The 12,460-nt window shown below is 46.3% G+C and overlaps 1 protein-coding gene across 1 annotated transcript in view; it reads left to right on the forward strand.

Annotated features, from left to right (window-relative positions):
* The first annotated feature begins 516 nt into the window (after window positions 1–516).
* LOC119172392 (irregular chiasm C-roughest protein) overlaps window positions 517–12,460 on the forward strand; it is a 183,190-nt gene continuing 171,246 nt past the window's right edge. The window contains exon 1 of the mRNA XM_037423465.2: window positions 517–554. The gene's annotated coding sequence lies outside the window, so the exon portion shown is untranslated. The remainder of the gene's footprint in view (window positions 555–12,460) is intronic.

Genomic DNA, 12,460 nt, shown 5'->3' on the forward strand with positions numbered 1-12,460 from the left:
TTACGCGTCGGCCGAGTCAGTGACCTTTTTTTTTCCTCCTCAATAACTTTCCTTCCCCTTCTTCCCTTCCCCAGTTCAGGGTAGCCTACCGAGGCTTAACCCTGGTTAACCTCCCTGCCTTTCACCTTATGTTCTCTCTCTCGCATCTCCTGTGGCGCATATCTGCTCCGTGCGTCTATCTATCTATCCGTCCGTCCTTCTGCTAGTCTGTCCGTGCGTCCATCTGTCCATGCGCCCGTCCGTGCGTTCATCTAGTGAACACTCGCATACCCGCTCTAGAGCGGGTATGTGCCATTGGTGGCTACGTACAACATCGGAGGATGTACAGACCCACGCCTTAAGGAGCTTCGAACCCTAAAAATTAATCTCGAGTCACGAAACAATCTTCAGATCAATCGTTTCTCTTTGCTAAGAGCGCCTAGCTTAAAAGTATTGACATTATCGTAACGCTACGTGAGCTACATATGTTTATATACGTTCTAATGGGCTTGCTATTTCTTTTTCTGTACTTCAGGAGGAATATCAGCGCACCAGTGGCGCCTTCTGGTCATCTTGTAAGTAGAAGTCCTCTTATGACTCCTTGTCGTCGGTCGCCCGGGCGCTGATTCGCGCTCTGATGTGCAATTCCTGCAGCGTTACGAACAGTGACGCGTTAACATGTTCCCGGCGCAGCCTCTTTTTCCTATTGTGAGTCCGCTTACTTTCGTCAGCGCATGTCTTGCTGTGAAAGTGCAGTACTGTGCTATGTTTGTTGGTAACAATGTTGTCAGTTGAAGTATCGAAAGCTTACATGTAGCAATTTAGGGCTCAATACGCCAAGTGGCATGACATAGGAGGATAGGAGGAGGAACAGCAAGATAGGGGGCAGTAGGTAGGTTAACGTTAACCAGGCCTGACGTTGCGGGAACGGGACACACACACACACACACACACACACACACACACACACACACACACACACACACACACACACACACACACACACACACACACACACACACATATATATATATATATATATATATATATATATATATATATATATATATATATATATATATATATATATATATATATATATATATATATATATTCTTGCGTATTTCTCGCTGCCTTGGGACCCAGCCATTCCGGACCGAAATACACCATTTGCCGAATCCAACCAGAAACACGAGAAGGGTGTTTCACTGTTAGGATTTAGTGTCGTGCACCAAACGCATCGCTTTCATGCGGAGAAACAGGAACATGTCAGTGGGGTTGGTCATCATCGGCAACTTGAAGACAGAGTGTGCCTTGTTGCTGAGTGGTATTCTTTTATTTCATGTGTCACCCATGATGTGGTGGAGAGGCTAGGTCTATCTGGCCCGCGTCGTTCCAGTGGACGCCCCGACGGACCTAAATAACGTCTTTCCGTACCATGCAATACCATATCTCATGTTCTCATTCTTTGATCGATGGATATTTTCTTGTTTGCAAAAAAGATGGCAAAACACTCGTTGCCGACAGTTTCACTTTTCAGTCAAGGACTACCTTAACAGCCTTAATAAATAAACTACCTTATGTTAATCATGTTGACGTCATTGATTAGCCACATACTCAATTTAGTTTTTTTCCTAATCACTTGTAAAATCGATCAGGGGTGATGAATAGTAAGTTGAAGTTCGCAAACTTAATGAAAAGTGATCTGCCTGGCTGGTCTCCTCGAAGCTTTCGCATGGCGCCTCCCGTAAGCATGTCAAACAGACTAGGATCGTCGTGTTCAAACTCGACATGTATGCATGTAGGGAGGGGCTCCAGTTCAGAGCATGGTCTAACACCTCCGCAGTGCGCGTTCACGGCAACTGGGCAAGAGAGCGAAGGCTCCTCCGCGGTTTCCTGTTGGCGCCGCTGCAGTCGTTGAGGCTGCTGGCATGCCTTTCGAGGCGAAGAATAAAGAGTGCAAAGAGAGTAGAGGAGAAGCGTGGCTAGGATAACAGCGTTGTTGAGAGATAGAGAGAGAAGGGGGGGGGGGTGAATGAAGAGCCTAGTCTCGCCGTACGACCGCATCTGGTTGGCTTCCCACGCTGTATCTAGCACACACCCCCACCGCAAGTCGTGAAGAAACCCCGCGCTCAGTCGTTCGTTGTCGCCGTCTCGCCGTCCCAGTCTTTTACAGCGCGAGATCGAATGCGTAAACAAGGGTATCTATCCCTTCCCCTCGTTTTCGGTTCACCCTACGACCCGTCTTGTACAGGCGTTTATCGCCCAAGTAACGCCCTGAACGAGTAAGAGAGAAGGAGGTGTCTCTTGGAAACATTTGTTTCCTAAAGCTTCTCTCCTCCACACCGACGTCCCTATTTCGCCTTCCTTTTCCTCTTCTCCCCAACTGCACGAGCCAATAGGCGTATCCAAACACACAGCCCTCCCCCGGCGACGCTTACTGTCTTAGCTCTTACTTTTCTTTTTTCTTTCGCATGCCTCGTATTCGTTTTCTTTGTTCCGCGGAACCTTAATTATAGCTTCGGCAGAGTCTCGTTACGAGGAGAGGAAGAAGGCTCGTTTTTCGCGAGCTCGCTAATTAGCAGTAAAATGGACCCTGGCGGATTAGTTTTATATCAATAAAACAAAACTTGTACGTATAACACGATGAACTGCTTCCTTCTTTTAAACAGAGAATAACATGCGCTCACAGGGAGGTTTAAGGCGCTTGTTGCGGCGGCTCGAAACTGGTAATGTAAATCCGTTGTCATTCTTCGGGAGTCTTCCTACTAACCTGTGTATGGCTGTGCGAAATTGGGATGGCGGCATTTCCTGAATACCGCGGCTAGGACATATGCGCGTTAGTATCTGTGTAATTGGTTACCATGTCATTCGATTCGGTCACCGTAAACACACTCATTTCCTTGCGTGTAATACGCGAAACAGCCTTTTGTTGTGACGAGAAAGCGCTGGGGTTTACGAGCCGCTTTTTCGTGAATGACAATGTGGTTAACTGCAGTGACGCTATATTTTTTGACAAAATCCCCCAATTCTATCACGCGGTCATACACCCTTTGCACGCCCGCTCTGAAAATCGTCGAGGTACCATCTACTTCCTTGTTTTCTGTCGCTATAAATGGTGGCGCGTAAACACCGCATAAACCCATATGCTTGCCGCGAATGCCAACGATATGACATAAGAGTATGCGTATGTGTATGTTCCTATGATCGCCTGCCTGATAACCCACATGATTTTACGACAGCGAGGCACAGTTTGACTGGCGTAACTTCTCTTGCAATTTCATTTCCTGCTTTCTCAGCTATTGTAATAAATGCCTCAGCTTTGCGAAACGTGTTCGCTGCCTGGCTGTATATTGGCTAAATGCTCAACGTAAAGGGAGCGATAGTTTTATCACTGTACCGTGACCCGGCCTTTGTTTTGACAGATTCAGCGCAATATCTTTGTCTTATGGCTGTTATAATTTACCGAAGATTTCGAAGCAGGGCCGCTTTTGGAGGTAAGTGATGAGATGGCAATATTAGGTTTCCTAGGCCGTGCAAGAATGGCGGTAATGATAGAGATACGGCAAAAGATGGGTAAAATGTCATGATGGGGAGCACAACACAGGTGCGAAGTGAACGTGTGTTTATTAAAAGTATGCTGTCTCTTCCACGTGAAGTTCAACTATAGGAAAGTGTTCATCTTGACGTGCTTGCATGTTGAGGTCACTTGTGGGTCTGTGCAGGAACTGCCGGTGTATATTGCTGTGTAATATTTATACTCGCTGAAAGCGGACGTTTCACATTGCATACAGGGTAGACATAATGTGCATTACGTTTACATTGCGTTCTGGGTCTGTTTACAACTCCCCAGCAGCATCCCTTAATGATCATAGGTCCGGTGGTGCGATGTACTAGATGGAGATTAAGATAAAAGGAAATAAAACTAAAACGAAAATTGAGATAGCGTCAGCTAATATTTGGAGCTTTACAGGTTGATGCGAGAGCTTATCTACCTGTGTACACCTTTTCTCTCATTCACTTCATATAGTTCCCACCGCACGTGTACTCGCTTATTATTGTATTTCTCAAGCAGCGGCGTGTCTCGCTAACCTTCACATGCACTTACTGCTTTGTACGCTACAAAGCACATCACGCGACATCCGTGGGCAAATTGCAGGCCGCTACATGTTGTCAAACTGTGTATTAGGAATGTGCTCTCGCGTACGTACAGCGGGCTAGCGCTTCATGCAAACACTCGTTGTCCCTACAAACCATGAATAGACGTGAAATCCCGACTTACTGCTTTCTCGGCAGTGTGACAGCGTAACCGTGCATTCTACGACATGCTAGACGCTGCAAAGAATGCCCATCTTCTTCCTGTTCCCTCGTTCTACCGCGTTGTTGTGAAACCCAAGTCGCTGCGTTGCAGGTCCCATTGAGTGCGTACAGAAGCAATCTATAGAGTTACCTGTACCTTGTTTCGCGTTCCCGAAAAATATGTTAAAGAAAGAAAAAAAAGTGAGCGAAAAACATAGAAAACCGCGTTTCGTCTGCGAAGACCTCGTTTCCCGCTCGGTCTCATCGAGAGCCGAAAACTGGACGCCGGGTCGAAAGGAGCAGACAGCCGGGCGGAAACACTCGAAGCCCCCGGGGTCTTTTCTGGAGCTCTTCTTTTGAAGGGCAGGGGGGGGGGGGGGTGTAGAGTGGGAGTCCGGACAGGTAATTACGCTCAGGGCGCCCGCCTTCAATTCCCGCCGCGCAAATTAAATTGCCGCTAAAGACTCAGCCAAGAAAGGCGCTCTCCTGGCGTAGATGGAAGTGAATGGCGAAGCGAAGAGACTGAAAGGGGTCACGCACACACGGTCACTGCAGCTCCTGCTGTCGTGGACAGCGCACTTGTTGAGGTCCTTCGCGAGTCCGTGTACGAGACACGCGGCTTTTGATCGTCCTCGTCTTCTTCCTCGGGCGAGCCCCGTCGAGAAGCCTCTTCACCTGTCCGCGCCGTGTGGGAGTGTACTGCTCGTTTTCCGCCTCGCCACTCGGCATAGATGGACAGCCGGCGGAGAGACCGTGAACGGTTCTTTCGGTTAGTTACATCTGTAATTCACTTAGCGTTTAGTTAGGCTGTTAATAAAAGCGAAACATTGTTAATTAAAGAGAGTATCGATGGGGTCACACAGAAACGCCGAGACATTCTATTGGACGGATCAAATAGATGTAAAGATATGGTTCTCGCCGCCGTGTTTTACTCGTGAGGCTGATTCAAGGGCCATAAACCTATGCTCGCGCATAACTGGTGAGAAACGTAACTGATGATGGTGAAGGGTGAAAAAATGGAATATACTCTCACAAATAAAGGTGAATTGAAACGACCTTCTTTTTTCAGTGGACATGGAACGCGCTGTAAGTGAGGATGATGATCTAGATGTGATGATAAAGATAATGGAGACGAAAGTTTCCTGTATAACGTTTGCTGTATTCGCTCGTGCTTCTTACGTACTTATCAATCAGCTGTATCCAAAGAGATTCGGTGGTGTCAGATACGATTCAGGCAGGCAAATGTATATCCCCGGAACGCCGACCTTTTAACGTAAGTTGATAAACCAGCCCAATCCCAAATAAAATGTTTTTTTATCTTTAGTTTAGACGTTAGTTCGTTAGGCTGGGCGTGTTGTTGCATAATGAATACCATAATACTATTGAACACGTAATACAGAACGAAACAGCCCATTCCCTGTGAGCTACTGTTGAGGTGTCGCACCGTGATGCAGACAGTTACGGGGTTCACTTTTCTTTTTTCCTCTCTTAGAACCACTCCAGGAATGAGTAAGTGATAATCTTTTGCTATGTTGTGTAATCTGTATTGTGAATTCGATAGTATTATGGGTTCATTTAGCTTAGTCACTTAGCAGCGTCATTGTTTTACAACTCAATTCGCGCTCGATACCTGTATACTGGTGCAAGTGCTCGTGATTTCGCTTCTCGCTCGCCGTCAAGCATCGTCTCCTCGCATTTCTCTTTCCCTCGTTCGCCGGTGCGCATTGCCTTCCCCACTTCGGGGCGGTGCGGTTCACAACGAACGTCACCCAAGCAGCGCCAGTGGGCCGCTCCGGCCGGCCGGGTCTCGCGGTGGCCCGGCTGTTTGCCTTAAAAACGCCTGGCGGAATTCCCCAGCGCTCGTGTCGGCGGCACGCTCCAGCGCTTCCGAATCCGATTTGTCTGCGGGAAAAAAAAAGGCTTAGCCGCATCGAAGAGAAGGTTAGCGCTCGGAGGGCACCGTGAGGAAGACAGCGCAGTTCCTTCCCTGCCGCGCACGGTGCCGCTTTTCTCGATTACTTCTCTGCCGGCCGGCTGGCATGACGTGTATATCCTTTTCACAACGTCCTGGACTGAATCAGCCGCTGTCGAAGAGACATTTACTGCGCCTGTGTTGAGACCCTACCGGGAGCCATGATGGCGTGCACGAACTCGACTCTTGATTTGCTTGGTCCAGCGTTGGGCCATGGTGTGCGTAGGTTAAGACTATTCGATTCTAGCACGCACCAGGCTGGCTATTTTCTTTCGTGCTGGTCGCATGTTTTATTCCTCTGTTTTTATTTTTTTTTCTTGGTTGGCCACAAGTCGCAATATATTAGTTATTTATACCGAGGAAGTAAACCTTGTGCGAGAAACAAATGTACAGAGAGCGCCTACAGACCACCCGTCTGTAATCCTCACATGAAAAATGCTTGAACAGTGTTTCACTCAAGTCTTATTTTAGCTGTGCGTTGGTCCTCATCGCGCAGAAAGATTTGATAGAAAGGTTCGATACAAAAATTTTATTAGAGAAATTGGCCCAGGTAACAAAGGAGAAAATGACGTTCACACGTCAGACTTGTTTTTATACTCTGCTCGCAATCCCTCTTCTCATATAGTTTAGATAACAAACAGCACCGACTAAACAAGTGTTTCGTTAATTCCATCTGTAAACCAGCCCATTGTTATCAGCTGACCGTGCCATTATCATCGACAATCGCATTTGGCAAACAGCAACAACGAACAGTTCGCAGTTTCATCGTCTCTGACAGGGAAAAAAAAATGTTTAACGTTTACTACACCCCTTCTTCGCGAGAAACAAATATATTGACGGCCCGTGTGAAGGGACTGCCCAATACGGATCCAAAACTCATTGACACTTATCAGTTCCCTTTCACGAAAAGACAGCGAACAACATTTCTGTTACTAAAAGGAACAAGTTAGACGCCTCGCGTGCAAGGCGCGAGGCGTCTAACACAAAGAATAATAACAGTCTCAGCAAAGACAGCCTGTGCGTGAAGACGTGTATAAAAGAATAAGCCGGTAAAGCGAAAATTTGGTATCGCAAAAACGGCAAGGCTAGCACGGTCCGAGAAGGGATACATGGAGTGTCATTACGCAGCCTGAGGAGGAGACAAGGCGTAAAATAATACGGGACGGTAAAATAAAGAGCAGGTGGGAAGGGAGGAAAAGACAGTAGGGCATGGTTTCGGGGGTGTCTTCGCACGACGTCGGTAACAACGAAGCAGCCAGCGTACTACCGCCGATTTCTGCTCCTCGGGGGGACAGTTCAGCGGGGAACAGAGAAGGAGAGGACGATAGCGTGTCTCTGTAGCCGGTGAATTTCCACCGATTCGGATCGGACTGCCGGTGGAGAAACTGCTTAATCGACATGTCCTTCCAGGAGGATCACCGCACTGAGATGTGCAAAGAAAAAACACACACACACAAAGAAATGAAAGTATACATAGAGGAGATTGACCGGTGGTCTTGGGGACGCTTATTGCGGGCATCTCTGCTTGTTTTGCCGTCTACCACTTCAAACTGTCGCTTCGCATTTCTCTTTCTTTCTTTCTTTCTTTTTTTCTTTTTTTTTTCATAGCCTCTTTTATATAAAAGATCGAAGTTAATACTTCCGAGTTCAATCGCTTGACCCAAACGAGTTCAAGCGGTGTGGCAGCAGCAGTACATTTTGTTCGCACACTAGGAGAAATTTCTAGCGAAACAGGCCACTGTTGCAACAAAAACAAAGACAGAAAGAAGAAGTGCAGGACGCCTGACCACTGAGACAAGTCAGGCAAGGGCCCGTATCGCGACGAAGGGCTGGCCTGGTTATCTGGGCACCATAACATGGGGCGCAAACATCGAGCGAGCGGCAGCCTATCGCACTGTCAGGGTTGGCGAGTTTATTTCGCAACTCGGCTGTTCGTACTTCGTGAAAATTTGTAGCGAAGCCGGCAAGCAGCTCTGACTGATCGCGTGTTCTTTTTTTTTTTCTCCTCTCAATTTGGTTGTCACGCAATCGCGCTACTTCGGGGCACTGCACTGCCTAATTCACGTGTGCCTTTTTGTCAGTCGTGCTTCGAATTTGTCGTTAGGTAAACTCGAATGTTTCCACCGTATGCTAAAGAGCGTGAAGCAACCACCGAAGTTTTCTTAGGAGGTCAATATTTCAGTTTGTTCTATTCACCGCAGATTTTGCCCCGCAATATGAGTACACGGGAACACTTTTTGTACGCGACAGAGAAACAAGCTTTTTTTTCTTTACCGTGGGTACGTCTTAGGAGATATAATTAAGTAGAAAAATGTTTGTTATGAAAAGCCTCGGCAATTTTTCCTGAGGGGACGTGCTATGCCGTGTACTTTGTGCTTGTGAACGCTCTCGTGTAAAGTGAACAGTTGCAAATGAAGCATGAGTCCATTTCTATGTTGTTGCCTTTTTATTTTAATTCTTATTTTGTGTTTTTGTGTGTTTTTATTTGATATAAATCATGATTATGTAGAGCATAGGGGGAAAAATTAATAGGCTATAGCTGCTGTACGCTTCCATCGCTCCACGCAAATAAGGTATAAACGAAAACACCTACAATGATACACGGCTTTCTGTGTCCCAAAACCAAAATATGATCTGGCGACACAACGTAGTGTAGGTTTCCGAAAATTTCCACCACCTGGAGTTCATTTACGTGCGCCTAAATCAGACTACATAGACGTTTAGCACTTTGCCGCTATCCTACTGATTGTTATTGAACCCACGATGTTCTAGTCCACAACCGAGCACCGTATAGCCATCACGGCGGATAACAGAACAGAAGCGGGCATGTCGCCAGTCTTGACGATACATATAACTTGAGAACTCAATCAGTTTGAAATCAATACTACAGGTTGCGCTATCGGGCGATCGTTTCATGATTCACGTCCCGTGCATCTATATAAAGACGCAGTTCTGTCAGTCGTCTTGCACAGTTCCGAAGGTGAAATTATGCCGGCGTTTCTGTGTACCTTTTTCGCATTGAATATGGAGAACCTCCATCGCTCTCACGAAGACACGATAGTAAAGACACGGCTGCCTGGATCGGCGCGCGCTGCGGCCCTTGTAAAGGTTAATTCGCATCGCCCGTTGCCTCGAGTGAGTCAGACAGCCAGTTACCCGACTGATTCCGTATTCACCTTCCATATCTCTACACGTCGCTCGCAGACGAAACATCTTGAGAGGTTTTATTTTTACGTCAGCGTGTTGCAACGTTCTTGAGCCCTGTATACGTTTGTGGATGTCATTATGTGACTGTCACTGCAACATTGGTCGCAATCAGCGTCGAGAGGTTAGGTTGATAAAGCGTATGGGCTCTGGATATAGTGGATTGAAGAGCAGCCACGAAGAAATAGGGGCTGTAGGAGCCCGTAATGCCCTGTAACATCGCTGCCGGCAAGTAATGAGCAAGCAAGTAGGAACTGCATTTCTACAGCTACCGCTGAGAGACCGAAACGTTACTTTAAGAACGCATATATACGGAGTGTCTGCGTTTCTCGGAAAGGCGGTATTACTTTTTATTCCTTTTTGCTTTTGTAGACCTTGATGTAAAATAAAATGGAGGAGAAGCAGATACAGGTAAAAATATTAGAAAACTGTTTTTTTTTTTATCGCTGGAAGTTTGAGCTTTCCACGGTTATAAGGAAACCGATATGACGTTTCTCAGATGAGGTAAATGTCGAACGAAGTGGATGCCGAAATTTTGAGGGTGGAGGCGTTTCAGGTAGACGCGGCCCTTACTTCCGGGTAATGGTAAGGATATTAGGCGTTGCTCAATAACTCTGCAATTTTTCAATATGGTATGAAATCACTGCCGGTGTTCACGGGGAGCGACGCGCAGAGGCCGGGCCATATAGAAATGCATAAACGTTGCGCAATACATCGTTCGATATGATCGAGGAAGAGGGAGCCAGATGTAAGAAAGAGACTGGTGAAATTATTAGCATGCACGCGTTGAAGAAGAATGATAAAGAGGACAGTGAGAAATATTATGCTTTGTACGTACTATTGCGATTGAAAGAAGATGCAAAATCAAGTTCACGTCTTTCTTTCCTTGCACGTGTTTCTGTTTATGTGGCATCTGCTTCGTTCTCACGTTTTTATAAGGTTCGTTTGTTGAAATATCCGGATGAATATTGTCAGTCGAGCTCTTAGCGATGCATTACGCCTGCGAATGAGAATTGGTTGTTTACCCTCTTTCCGTCCACCTCCGGGGTATTGGAGTTACGGTGCTCAGCAGCTGGCCCAAAGGTCGCGGGTTCGATTCCAGCCGAGGCGGTCGCGTTTCAGTTGAGGCGAAATGGTATAGGTCCGTGTATTGTGCGATGTTAGTGCACGTTAATGAACACCAGGTGGTCCTACTCCTGGGCTTATAGAACAAACAGGCATGGTTATCCAAAAGCGTTATTGTTAGATCAAGGAAGTTAGAAGACTTGTGACATTTCGTGTGTCAGTCTTAAAGGCTGACAAACCGTTTCAAATACTTCAAGGACAAAATTCGCGCAACCCTGAAGCTCGTTTGAGTGACATTTCAAAACAGCGAGATAATCATGCACAAAATCTGAAGATTTTCATAACTTCGTTCCCAACAACTTTTCATGTAGTACACGATTTAACTGTGCCATGAAAATTTCACCGAGTACAGACGCAGTAGCAGAACCAATCCGAATTCCTTGCTTCTGAATCTAAATACTGGCATTTTAAATAACGAACGTGCATGTTAAGTACAAAGCCAATGAATCCAGAAATCCTCGAACCGAAATTCTGCAAGCATTTTGAAAGGTCACGGCACCATGCATGTTCAAGTATGCACTGCTCAACAAACTTCATAGTCATACCGTAACATATAGCGCAATACAGCACTGACACGTAAACAAGCTGGGTGGCATCGTTGTCTCGCTCTGGTAAGATGTGCGATTTCAGTACCACAATTAACTGCCGTTGGACAGTTATGTAGCTCTTTAGTGGAGGAGTGTGCTGCCATGGCCGTTTTGTAAAATCTTGTACCTTGTATGTACTGTGCGTTTCCACGAACACGCTCGCGCGCGTGGCTTTGTGAATGGGCCAGCACACTGTGAAAAAACAAACAAACAAAGGAACAAGTCACGAAATAAAATTGCGTGGGTGAGACGGGGGTGATAACTAAAGATTGAAGTCGAAAACTCGACTGGCCAAAAATGAATTGAGGTGTTTCGTTGTTAGCCCGTCTGACCTCTTTGTTCACTATCTTTGTCGAAATTTTCTCTCTCTTTCTTACTCTTACTTCTCTATAAGTTGGCCGCGTGGCTCACCATTTTTCAAACGAAAACCAGAATTTAACACAACGAAGACGAAATGAAAGAACGCCCGTGAACGCTTAACGAAAGTTCAGAATCCGAGTAGTTTTTCGAGTGGCGAAACCGAGTGCGACGTTTGCTTCTATAGCTCCGGGCTATTTCATTCAGGTCCCTGAAAAGTGCCGGAGGCTAGCATTTTTGAAGATGAAGGCAGTATTTATATTCTTTGACCAAGAAAAGGTAATAGAAGCGAACGAAAGGCACGCTTTCTCGAAAAGGTCAGCTAATGCTTTTGATGGGTCTGTCACCACGGGCAACACTCCATTCGACAGTGTCTCGCAACAAAATTAACCTTACAACCGTGAGTTTATTTTTGATGCCTCGCAGTTATACCTTGAAAGACGTGCGGACGTTCTTATTTTTTCTGGCATTCTAGATTGTCGTTTTTGCGTTTGTTTTTATTTTGTGAATTGAAGGGTAGACAGAACTGCTCATATGAAATAGGAGCAAATATGTTTTCGAACGCAAAAGTATCTCACTTGCTGCCTCCCGATTCCCCCACTCAGCCCATTCTGAACAAAGGCAACATGTGGCGGCCTTTGATCCGTATTGGTTGGATTTAACGTTTACCTCGTCAAGATTTGTCTTGCTTCTCTGAGAGTCGTATAATACTTTCGCTGTTTCGAAAGCATTGGTGGAGAACGGGGGCTCCTTGCAACTGGCAAAAACGCAGTGACAACTGAAATCGGGCTAGTTGGTACTGATGCGTAGCTTCTAAAGGCGCAGAAAAATATCGCAGCATATCCATGGAGTGAATGATGATGAGTGGCGCAAAGCGTTCATCCATCCGTACGTGCATGCGTGCGTGCTTGCGTTTGTCCGTCCGTCCGTCATACAT

The sequence above is a fragment of the Rhipicephalus microplus genome, chromosome 4 (genome assembly GCF_043290135.1).
Source record: "Rhipicephalus microplus isolate Deutch F79 chromosome 4, USDA_Rmic, whole genome shotgun sequence".
Lineage (NCBI taxonomy): Eukaryota > Metazoa > Arthropoda > Arachnida > Ixodida > Ixodidae > Rhipicephalus > Rhipicephalus microplus.